A 9,911-nucleotide genomic window follows, 5' to 3' on the forward strand; every position below is an offset into this window, starting at 1 on the left:
TCAAATTTCCAAAAAATATTACAAAGAGCTATGTATTCATGTACAGCAATCACAGAGGGGACGTATGACCTAACTCAAAGGTAAACTAACTTCCTTGAAACTTCTTAGATTTTAAACTCCCTGGACAATCTCTTGTCCGGTGTGAAGACTAGTGGAATTTTTAAACCTCTAATCTAGGGTAAGGGTGCGGCTTTCATTTTTACCTGCTGGCTTGGGTTCACAGCACCTTTTAAAGACTGCTTGCTTAACTACAGCTGCATACCATATCCCAGCTACAGAAAGTCTTTTCAATGTTTGCCAGTGTTGTTTCCATAATAGTAAACATCACACTTTAGGTGGGCAGGAGTTAGAGTTTTATTATCAGTCTAGGCAAGACCAAAAATTCAAAGCAAGTTCAATTTTGCTTAAGGGAACATTGTAAGGTAACAATTCTTCATATTACATGCCTCCCAGGACCCATTTCAAACCATAGAGAATGACACCTTTATGTGTCACTGTCCCAAGAGACAAACAAATGTGAACAACTAAAACATTTAAAAAGTGCACCAAGCTTCGGAAGTCTCAAACAAAACTTGAATTTTCTGTACATACTCCTGCCAAATGAAGTTATTGCCTGTACACCACTCCTCTTGCAAAGTGGTCTTCTATTTCCTTTCATCTGACCTAGATCGGCTAGGAGACCTAGAGAAAGATCGGGACGGCTTGTGATTTCTCTCTTGGGACAGGGATCTCTCTCTTCTCCTATATCTAGAAAGGGACCTGCTCTGGCTGACGGAGAAGGCTCTCCATCTTGGAGATGTGCGGGAGGTGGAGGACTCCTCCTCCCATAATCATCTCGAGGGCGACGACCCCAAGAAGGAGGCGGTCACGATTTCGACTTCTCTTTTCCCCATTCGACAGGTCCACTCTTACTCGGCAGCCACATAGTGTTCTCCCATCTAGTTCTCGGACAGCATCGGCTGCATCTCGGGGATCTTCACATTCAACGAGAGTGAAGCCGGGAGGGTTTTTAGCACCCCACACACTTCAGAGTGGTCCATAATAGCCTAAAGCTCGTTCCAATTCAGCCTTGTTACCACTGTTTCCAAGATTCCCTACATAAACTTTACAGTCCAACGGACAGGAATCACGTTGCAAGACCCTCGTGGCTCCTGGGTTTCACGGGCCACAGGGTGGTCCCGGGCCTCTAGAATCTGGTAGCTGAATCTGCTCGCACAAGCTGTCCTGTGGGGATGCGTTTTCCCCTATGTGTCCAGCCCGGGGCCCTGCTCTCTTGGCCCGGCCTCCCGGGTGAGAGGGTGAACCCCAGCTCCCTGGAGCAGACACTCAGAGCCCTGGTGACCGGACTCACGGCTGACGGGGCTGGAGCGGCGGCTGGACACGTGTGGCCAGCCTGGTGGTGTTTGGCCCCGTCTGCAGTTCCAGTTCCAGCTGAGAAAGAGCCTCCCTGTGTTACTTTCTCCTGGTTGTGTAAGGATCCCCGGTGTCATTTGACAGAAATGTAGACGGTGTGTTCTTTCTCTCTTTTCTCCCTGCTTCCTCTCCTCCCTCTCTGCCTCCCTCTCTCCCTGTACCTCTTTCCCTGTTCCGCTCTCCCTCTACCTCTTTCCCACTCCCTCTCTGTCTCTCCCTCTGTCTCTTCCTCTCTCCCTCCCTCTCTCCCTCTCCCTCCCTCTCCCTCTCTCTTTCCTCTCCCTATCTCCCTCTCTCCTCTCTCCCTCTTCCCTCTTCCTCTCCCTCTTCCCTCTGCCTCTTTCCTCTGCCTCTTTCCTCTCCCTCTTCCCTCTCCTCTTTCCCTCTCCTTCTCTCCCTCCCCCTCTCTCACTCTCCCTCTCTCCCCCCTCTCTCTCCCTCTTCCTCTCTCCCTCTCCCCTGTCTCTGCCTCTCCCTCCGTCTCTCCCTCTGGGAGGGAGTGAGGGAGATGGAGAGATGGAGGGAGCGGGAGAGTTGGAGGGAGAGGGAGAGGGAGAAGAGGGAGGAGAGGGAGGGAGGAGACGTCTCTCCCTCCCTCCCTCCCTCTGCCTCCCTCCCTCTCCTCTCTTTCCCTCTCCCTCCGTCTCTCCGTCTCCCTCACTCCCTCTCAGAGAGGGAGAGACGGAGGGAGAGGCAAAGACAAGGGAGAGGGGGAGAGGGAGAGAGGGAGGGGGAGAGAGAGGGGGGAGAGAGGGAGAGCTCTCTTCCTCCCTCCCTCTCCCTCTCTCCTCCTTCTCTCCCTCTCTCCCTCACCCTCTCTCCCTCTCCCTCCCTCCATCACTTTCCCTCCTTCTCCCTCTCCCTCTCTCCCTCCCAGAGAGGGAGAGACAGAGGGAGAGGGAGAGGGGGGAGACAGGGACACGGAGAGGGAGGGAGGGAGGGAGGGAGACAGAGAGGGAAGCAGGCACCCTCTCGCCTTCTCCCTCTCCCTACCTCCTTCTCCGACTCCCCCTCTCCTCTCCCTCTGTCTCTCCCTCTCCCTCCCTCCCTCTAGGAGAGGGAGAGGGAGAGGAAGGGAGGGAGAGGGAGAGAGGGAGGGGAAGGGAGACGGAGAGGGAGAGACGTCTCGCCCTCCTTCCCTCTCCCTCCCTCGCCCTTTCCCTTCCTCTCTCCCTCTCCCTCCCTCTGTCTCACCCTCTCCCTCCCTCTGTCTCTCCCTCTCCCTCACTCCCTCCCAGAGAGGGAGAGATGGAGGGAGAGGGAGAGACGAGGGAGAGGGGGAGAGGGAGAGAGGGAGGGGGGAGAGAGGGAGAGGGAAGAGGGAGAGTGGGAGAGAGGGAGAGAAGGAGGAGAGAGGGAAAGGGAGGAAGAGACCTCTCTCTTTCTCCCTCTCTCCGTCTCTCCCTCTCTCCCCCTCTCTCTCCCTCTCCCTCTCTCCCTCTTCCCTCTCTGCCTCTTCCCTCTGCTTCTTTCCTCTGCCTCTTTCCTCTCCCTCTTCCCTCTCCTCTTTCCCTCTCCTTCTCTCCCTCCCCTCTCCCTCTGGGAGGGAGTGAGGGAGATGGAGAGATGGAGGGAGCGGGAGAGTTAGACGGAGAGGGAGAGGGAGAGGGAGAAGAGGGAGGAAAGGGAGGGAGGAAACGTCTCTCCCTCCCTCCCTCCCTCTCCTCCCTTTCCCTCTCCCTCCGTCTCTCCGTCTCCCTCACTCCCTCTCAGAGAGGGAGAGACGGAGGGAGAGGCAAAGACAAGGGAGAGGGGGAGAGGGAGAGAGGGAGGGGGAGAGAGAGGGGGGAGAGAGGGAGAGCTCTCTTCCTCCCTCCCTCTCCCTCTCTCCTCCTTCTCTCCCTCTCTCCCTCACCCTCTCTCCCTCTCCCTCCCTCCATCACTTTCCCTCCTTCTCCCTCTCCCTCTCTCCCTCCCAGAGAGGGAGAGACAGAGGGAGAGGGAGAGGGAGAGGGGGGAGACAGGGACACGGAGAGGGAGGGAGGGAGGGAGGGAGACAGAGAGGGAAGCAGGCACCCTCTCGCCTTCTCCCTCTCCCTACCTCCTTCTCCGACTCCCCCTCTCCTCTCCCTCTGTCTCTCCCTCTCCCTCCCTCCCTCTAGGAGAGGGAGAGGGAGAGGAAGGGAGGGAGAGGGAGAGAGGGAGGGGGAGGGAGACGGAGAGGGAGAGACGTCTCGTCCTCCTTCCCTCTCCCTCCCTCGCCCTTTCTCTTCCTCTCTCCCTCTCCCTCCCTCTGTCTCACCCTCTCCCTCCGTCTCTCCCTCTCCCTCACTCCCTCCCAGAGAGGGAGAGATGGAGGGAGAGGGAGAGACGAGGGAGAGGGGGAGAGGGAGAGAGGGAGGGGGGAGGGAGGGAGAGGGAAGAGGGAGAGTGGGAGAGAGGGAGAGAAGGAGGAGAGAGGGAAAGGGAGGAAGAGACCTCTCTCTCTCTCCCTCTCTCCGTCTCTCCCTCTCTCCCCCTCTCTCTCCCTCTCCCTCTCTCCCTCTCCCTTGTCTCTGCCTCTTCATCTCTCTGTCTCTGGGAGGGAGTGAGGGAGATGGAGAGACGGAGGGAGAGGGAGGAGAGGGAGCGAGGAAGAGGGAGAGAGGGAGGGAGAGAGGGAGGGAGAGAGGGATAGAGGGAGGGAGGGAGAGATGTCTTTGTCTTTCCCTCCCTCCCTCTATCACTCTCTCCCTCTTCCCCCTCCCTCTCCTGCTCCCTGTCCCTCTCCCTCCCTCTATCCCTCTCTCCCTCTCCCCCCTCCCTCTCCTGCTCCCTGTCCCTCTCCCTCCACCTCCTTCCCTCTCTGGAGAGGGAAGGAGGTGGAGGGAGAGGGAGAGGGAGAGGGAGCACGAGAGGGAGAGAGGGAGAGGGAAAGAGGTATAGGAAGAGCGGAACAGGGAAACAGGGACAGGGAAAGGGGGACAGGGAGAGAGGGAGAGGGAGAGGGAGAGCAGAGCAGGGAAACAGGGACAGGGAAAGAGGGAGGCAGAGAGGGAGATGGAAACGGGGAAAGGGAGGGGGGACGGATAGAGGGAGAGGGAGAGAGGGACAGGGAAAGAGAGACAGGGATGGAGGGAGGGAGAGAGGGACAGGACAGGGCAAGAGGGACAGGGAGAGAGGGAGGGAGAGAGGCAGAGGGAGAGATGGAGGGAGAGTGAGAGGCAGGGAGGTAGAGGGAGGGAGGGAGGGAGGGAGACAGAGAGGGAGACAGGGAGAAGGGCTGATGGGGGCTCCCTCCCCCTCCCATCCTCTGCCCACTGCTTTCTCTTTTTTCTGCTTCAACAAACACCAGGCGCCTTTCAGATCAGCCCTGAAGTCAACGTTGATGCTTGGGACGGCCTGACCTCCCCGCTGCCTTCCAGCCCAGGACCACAGCTGGGAGATGAAGTCTGCGGGGCCCTGGGGGGGGGGCAGCGGCGGCGGAGGTGGTGGAGGCAGGCACCTCCTCTGACGCCCAATCTCTCCTCGTTTACGAGGCAGCCGCCAGCTCCCCTCCCTGACTCCCCAAGATTTGGGGCCATTTTAATATGTGTCGATAATGCCATGAGCTACTATTTAACTTTTCCACGAGGACCCATCTCCCGAAATGCAGTGGTTTTCAGGCTTGGCTGCACTAGAGAACCCCCAGGGAAAGGAGAGACGTCTGTACCTCCCTCTCTCTCCCTCTCCCTCCGTATCTCCTTCTGGCTCTCTCCCTCTCCTTCTGGGGTGATGCCCGATGAGCTCAGATTCGCAGATGTTCCCCCCATCCCCTCTCTGTGCCTTGCGTGGGGCCTGGGCCTTCTCACTGTGGCCCGGGAACAGCCTCGACATTCAGACATCGGTTCCTGCAAGGACACTTGCGTTTGGTCCATACCGCATGTGGCTGCAGTCTGTGCTTCTCCCGTTTAGCATCTTCAGTAGATGGGGGCTGTGCATGAGCCCTTCATCTTCCCCGCAGACACCACTGGTGCTTGCTCGGCCTCGCGGGTGATGTCCACGGGGGACAGACCTGTGTCCCCACCTTCTTGGGCTGCAGACAGGCCACGTTGGTCCTGTGGTGACTGGGGGCTCCCAGGAGAACACCACCGCAGACCCAGAGAGGTGGCCCCAGAGAAGGTGGCGTACGCCTGGGGCCAGGCCTCACCAGCCAACCACGGGGCACCTGCAGCAACAGGTCTCTCGCCGTCCAGGGGCTGGGTGTTCGGGCGCCGTGGGGATGAGCTGCTGTCTGCACGGCAGCCAAGTTTGTATTGTTGAGCCCGGGGAGGCCCCTGGGTGGCTCCTGGAGAGCCTGGTCACATTTCTTCCTGCCCTTGGCCTTAGAGCCCATCATGGTTCACGCCGTTTCTTGTTCCAAAAGGACCTGTGTTCATAAAGACCACATGTTAGGACAGCACCAAAGTGTCTAGAAATCCAGGCCAGGAGGAGGAGGGAGGGGGTTTGGCTGTGCCCGCCAGTGGCCTGAGAGCCCTCCCACCCACAGAGACCTGGCCCGGGGCCTGTGGGGAGGGCGTGGCCCACGGTCCCCAGCGCTGGCTGTCTCTGGGTTCCAGGAGAACTGCGCGATCCTCGGGGAGCTGGTAAGGCTGCAGGCTCAGAAGTCCCGCCTGCTGGGATTCAGCACGCGAGCCGACTCTGTGCTGGAGATGAACATGGCCAAGACCAGCCAGGTGGTGGCCACTTTCCTAGGTAACCCCGCCTCCCCGAGTCCCAGTGGGGACGGGGGTCAGGTGGACCTTGACTGGACGTGGTGCTGCCTGAGACCCCACTGTGTCAGCCCTTGGGGGTCGCCTTCCCCAACCCTTCATTCTGCCTCGAGGGGCGTGGGGTGGGGGGCGGCTGGGCGGCTGCCACAGGGACATAGCTGAGCCTCTCCCCTCCGCCCGCAGATGAGCTGGCCCAGAAGCTGAAGCCCCTCGGGGAGCAGGAGCGGCCGTGATCCTGGAGCTAAAGAAGGCTGAGTGCCAGAGGCGGGGCCTGCACTTTGACGGGCCCATCAACGTCTAGGACCTGCGCTACTACATGAACCAGGGGGAGGAGACGCGCTACCACGTGGACCAGTACCTGCTCAATGAGTCCTTCCCCATGCAGGTGGTCACGCGCGGGCGGCTGGGCATCTCCCAGGAGCTGCTGGGGCTGACCTTCGACCTGGAGGAAGGCGCCAACATGCGTCACGAAGATGAAGATGTGAGGCTCTACACGGTCCGGGACGCGGCCTCGGGCAAGGTCATCCATCAGCAAGTTCTACCTGGACCTCTACCCTCGGTGCATGCGTGGGGGAACCTGTCGGCCGTGGGCCGGGGCTCCTCTGTGGTAGCGGGGCCTCACCCGCGTCCCTCCCCAGGGAAGGGAAGTCCGGGCACATGGCCTGCTTTGGCCTGCAGCCGGGCTGCCTGCAGCAGGACGGGAGGCGCCAGATTGCCATCGCGGCCATGGTGGCCAACTTCACCAAGCCTACGCCCAACCCGCCCTCCCTGTTGCAGCATGATGAGCTGGAGACCTACTTCCATGAGTTCTGGCAAGCGATGCACCAGCTCCGCTCCCAGGAGGGTGCGGGCGAGGGGCTGAAGGCAGGGGGCGGGGAGGGCCCGGGCTCTCCCGTGGTCCTCAGGCAGGCCCTCGCCACGGGATTCTTCCGCTGATGTCACCCCGCACGAGGAGACGCCCTCGGTGTCAGTTTCCATCATCAAACCCCACGCACTGGGCGCGTAAACAACGGAAGTGGATGTCCTCGAGACTCTGGAGGCTGGAAGTCCCAGATCAAGGAGTCAGGACTGGTTCCCTGCATGTTAAATACAGGTATTCAAGAGTTGCCTTTAAAAAAGACAAAATAGAAGAAAGGAACGTTGCATGCAAGGCTGGTGAGTGATGAGTGATGAGAACCAGAGGTTAGGCTCTGGGGCCGGGAGCACCACGCCCTGTGAGGCCCTGGGGCTGCTGCCAGTCTCGGTGGAGGCTCAGCAAGTCCCAGTGACTTCCCAATGTGGGGGGGGTCCCCAGATGAGCGTCTGGGCCCAGGACCCAGTGCTCGTTCAGTCTTCCTGCAGTCAGCCCTTCGTCCTGAGAGCGATGCTCTCACAGACTGCAACCGGAGCGCGTGGGGACACTTTACTGAGCTGTGCAGCCGTCACTACTGCCCTGTTCTGGAACATTTCCCTCACCCCAAAAAGGTCCCTCACGCCCTTAGTTATCATTCCCTCCCCTCCCCTGTCCCTGACAACCAGGAACCCACTCTGACTCTGTGGATCTACCTGTTCTGGACGTTTCCCCTCAGTGGGGTCACACCCTGTGTGTCCTTCTGTGTCTGACTTCTCTCGCTGAGCATCGTGTTCTCAGGGTGCATCCACGTGGCAGCGAGTGGCAGGGCTTCACAGCTTTGCGTGGCTGCGGGCCGGAAAAAAGACAAACGAAAAGAAGGGCACGTTGCCTGCGACTCTGGTGACAGCCGGGGATGAGAACCAGAGGGTAGGCTCTGGGGCCGGGAGCGCCGCGCCCTGTGAAGCCCTGGCGCTGCTGCCAGTCTCGGCGGGGCACGGGCAGCGCCGTCCCCCAGGAGCTGCTGGACAAGCTCATCAAGTCCCGGCTGGCCAACCCCCGTGCGGCCGGGCCGAGGGAAAGGAAAGGGGCTCCCGGACCGCCCGGCTGGAAAGCACGGCCTGGACACAGTGCCAGCGCCCCCGTCTCCTTCCTCCCGCCCTCCAGGCCTCTTCAACCTGCGCCAGATCGTCCTGGCCAAGGTGGACCAGGCCCTGCACATGCAGACGCCCTCGGAACCGGCCTAGGACAATGCCCGCCTCTGCCAGGAGATCCTCAGGGTCCCAGCCACGCCAGGTAGCCAAGCACACGCCGGGCCCACCTTAGCGGTCGGTTGGCGGCTACTGCCCAGTTCAAGAGGATCCTCTGGTGGTGTGTGAAGGGGGACCGACTGACGGGCTCTGGTCGAGGCCCACTGACCTCTGGCCTCTTCCTGCCTGGGTTCCTGGGCTGGTCCCTCCAGCTGTGGCGCGCGGAGTCCGAGGGTGGGCTGGGCCTATCTGCACGTGCTTTCTGGAGAGCCTGGAAGAGGCAGGAGAGGGCTTCATACCCCGGACGGAACGCGTCGACGAGGTTTGCCCGTGCGTGTCGGTGCGGAGACGCAGTTCACTCCCTCGTGAGCGCTTTAACCCGCGCTCTCCCCGTGCTGGAGGGCGAGCCCTGACTCATCCCTCGGAGCCTCGGGCAGCTGTCCCTGTAAGAGGCTTAGGGGTGAACCCTCGTGAGCTTCAGCAGAAAGTCGGCAAAGATTGAATTGTGTCCCTCCACTGAGTTGCCAGCAAGGTCCCCGTTTTCTAGAAGTGTTGGGCCAATACTCCCTCTAGTGGCAGGGGACTCAGACAGGGCTGCTTTGAGGCCCCAAGCTCTGGGCTCTGGGGAAGGGGCACGGAGCGGCCAGGGGGCCGGGCAGGAGCCTCTCCGCGTGTGTCCCAGGGACCCACCTGCCTGCGACTTTCGGCCACCTGGCAGGAAGCTACGACGCCCAGTCCTATGGCTACCTGTGCAGCGAGGTGTACTCCGCGGACACGGTCCACACACTCGTTTCAAGCAGGAGGGCGTCCTGAGTGGCAAGGTGAGAGGCCGGCCTGCCGTGCAGACCAACACGGAGGTCCTTGGCCTGGGCCTAGATGCTTGTGCCGCCCGCCTGGGCCTGCCAGGCTCTGAGGGCCCTGCCCAGAACCCCCTGCTCCCCTGCCCTTTGTTGAGTCACAGCAGAGGTGGCCACACCCACACCCTCTGTGAAGGGGGTGCTCCACCCTCCTGCAGCCCCGCCCCCTCTCCTCAGGTTGCCATGGACTACAGAAGCTGCATTCTGAGGCCAGGGGGCTCCGAGGATGCCAAGGGCATGGTGAAGCTCTTCCTGGGTTGTGACCCCATGCAGGACGCCTTCCTCCTGAGCAAAGGGCTGCAGGTTGAGGGCTGCAAGCCGCCGGCCTGCTGACGGCACGGGGTTTTGCCCCCCCAGGCGGGCCGGGTGCCTTAGCGCCCCGTCGGGGCGGGGGAGGGGCCGTGTGTCCTCCCAGCCCCCGAGTCCCCGGCGGCCGGCCTAGGCCAAAAGTCTCCACCTGGAAGTGTCTGGAAAGCCTGGCATCAAGGCTCCCCCTTGTTGCACTAATGCAATCCCTTCCTGGGGAGCTTTCCTGGTAACAAAACGGTTCTTTGAAAACGCAGCCATTAATAAAAAAGACTCTACTCCTGGTCTCTGCCTGCCGTCCCTTCCACCACAGGAGTGGCATGGGGGCCGTCACACTGGGGGGAGTTCTGACCTTGGTCGGGGATCAGCCCTGGGGCCGTGGTGACGCGTCTGGGTCACTGGGAGACGGCTGAGCTGTGGGGTGAGTTCAGACGGGGATGGTGCCCCGCACCCCGACCGGGCAGGCTCTCCAGTGAGGGGGTGTCAGTTTCCTGCCGGCCTCTCGCCCGTCACTGTTTGGCATCTCGGGGGCTGTGACTGGCTGGAGCTGGTTCTGGCGGTGGGCACAGCTGCGGGAAGCCCGGCT

At 60.9% G+C, this 9,911-nt stretch overlaps 2 pseudogenes across 2 annotated transcripts; one reads left to right on the top strand and one right to left on the bottom strand.

Annotated features, from left to right (window-relative positions):
• Positions 1 to 644: 644 nt before the first annotated feature.
• Positions 645 to 1,131, bottom strand: LOC309617859 (serine/arginine-rich splicing factor 3 pseudogene; annotated as a pseudogene). The gene has a single exon. The product of its transcript is annotated as a serine/arginine-rich splicing factor 3 pseudogene (transcript).
• A 4,793-nt stretch (positions 1,132 to 5,924) lies between these two features.
• LOC309617920 (thimet oligopeptidase-like) lies at positions 5,925 to 9,352 on the top strand (annotated as a pseudogene). The gene is made up of 7 exons: positions 5,925 to 6,066; positions 6,267 to 6,642; positions 6,722 to 6,917; positions 7,916 to 7,973; positions 8,080 to 8,208; positions 8,845 to 8,983; positions 9,197 to 9,352. The product of its transcript is annotated as a thimet oligopeptidase-like (transcript).
• Positions 9,353 to 9,911: the final 559 nt, after the last annotated feature.

This window comes from Balaenoptera borealis (genome assembly GCF_965194805.1).
Source record: "Balaenoptera borealis genome assembly, chromosome: 1".
NCBI classification, from domain to species: domain Eukaryota; kingdom Metazoa; phylum Chordata; class Mammalia; order Artiodactyla; family Balaenopteridae; genus Balaenoptera; species Balaenoptera borealis.